Here is a 910-nt window from a genome sequence, read left to right as displayed (position 1 = left end):
ATCGAGCATGATTCTATGCTAATATCATATCGGTTGATCGGTCTGGACAAAGGGTAAAACAATAAAATAAATATAAATTTTTTTTAACTGAACCCAAAGATATTACTATCCAATCTGGGCCTAGACCTGATTCGTATTTACCTTGACCGATCCCGTCTCCAACCCCGACCCTGACCCTGATTCCAACTTCTCAATTGGTAATCTCATCAATATTTATTATATAAATTACTCTTAAAAATTGACCATGCCATCGTCGATATGTCCGAGTGGTTAAGGAGACAGACTCGAAATCTGTTGGGCTTTGCCTGCGCAGGTTCGAATCCTGCTGTCGACGTCTATCTCTTTATTTTGCCTCTCATAAGGTTTAATCTTTAATTCCTACCAAAAAGAAAAAAAGGTTTAGTCGTGATCCACGAAAAGTATCCATTTTGACCAATCTTATAGCGTGGATTTTGGATTTTAATCGGGCCTTGAATGAGGTAATATGTCAATAAAACCTTAAAAGGTGTTTACTTTTCTTAGATTTAAGATATTTTAATTTATTTTATTAAATTATTAATAATTTTGAAAATATATTACATTTACACGCAATCATATTCTATCAAGAAAAATCAAAATACTTATATAAACGATCGGGTTAAACGTGTCGATCCAAGTTGGGTTTGTAGACAGGTCGGACCAGTCAAGAGGTCCATTAGTCTTACCTCTTGCATTGTGTACTACCTATTTATAAACGGGCTGAGTATATATCCGATACATTTATTATTTAGACTTATCTAAGTCGGACCATAAACATGTCAAATTCGATCCAAATTATTGGTACGGACTTGGAATTGACACCGGCGGCGAGGCATACTATTTTGGTAATTAAGAGTCCCAACTCCCAAGTGTCCAAACCCTACAATATATC

General features: G+C 35.5%; 1 non-coding gene across 1 annotated transcript; it reads left to right on the top strand.

Annotated features, from left to right (window-relative positions):
* The first annotated feature begins 252 nt into the window (after positions 1 to 252).
* On the top strand, positions 253 to 334 carry TRNAS-CGA. The gene has a single exon. It is a non-coding gene; the product is annotated as a tRNA-Ser (tRNA).
* The last annotated feature ends 576 nt before the right edge of the window (positions 335 to 910 follow it).

The sequence above is a fragment of the Macadamia integrifolia genome, unplaced genomic scaffold (assembly GCF_013358625.1).
Source record: "Macadamia integrifolia cultivar HAES 741 unplaced genomic scaffold, SCU_Mint_v3 scaffold3949, whole genome shotgun sequence".
NCBI classification, from domain to species: Eukaryota; Viridiplantae; Streptophyta; class Magnoliopsida; order Proteales; family Proteaceae; genus Macadamia; species Macadamia integrifolia.
This window is presented reverse-complemented; position numbering and strand designations above follow the sequence as displayed.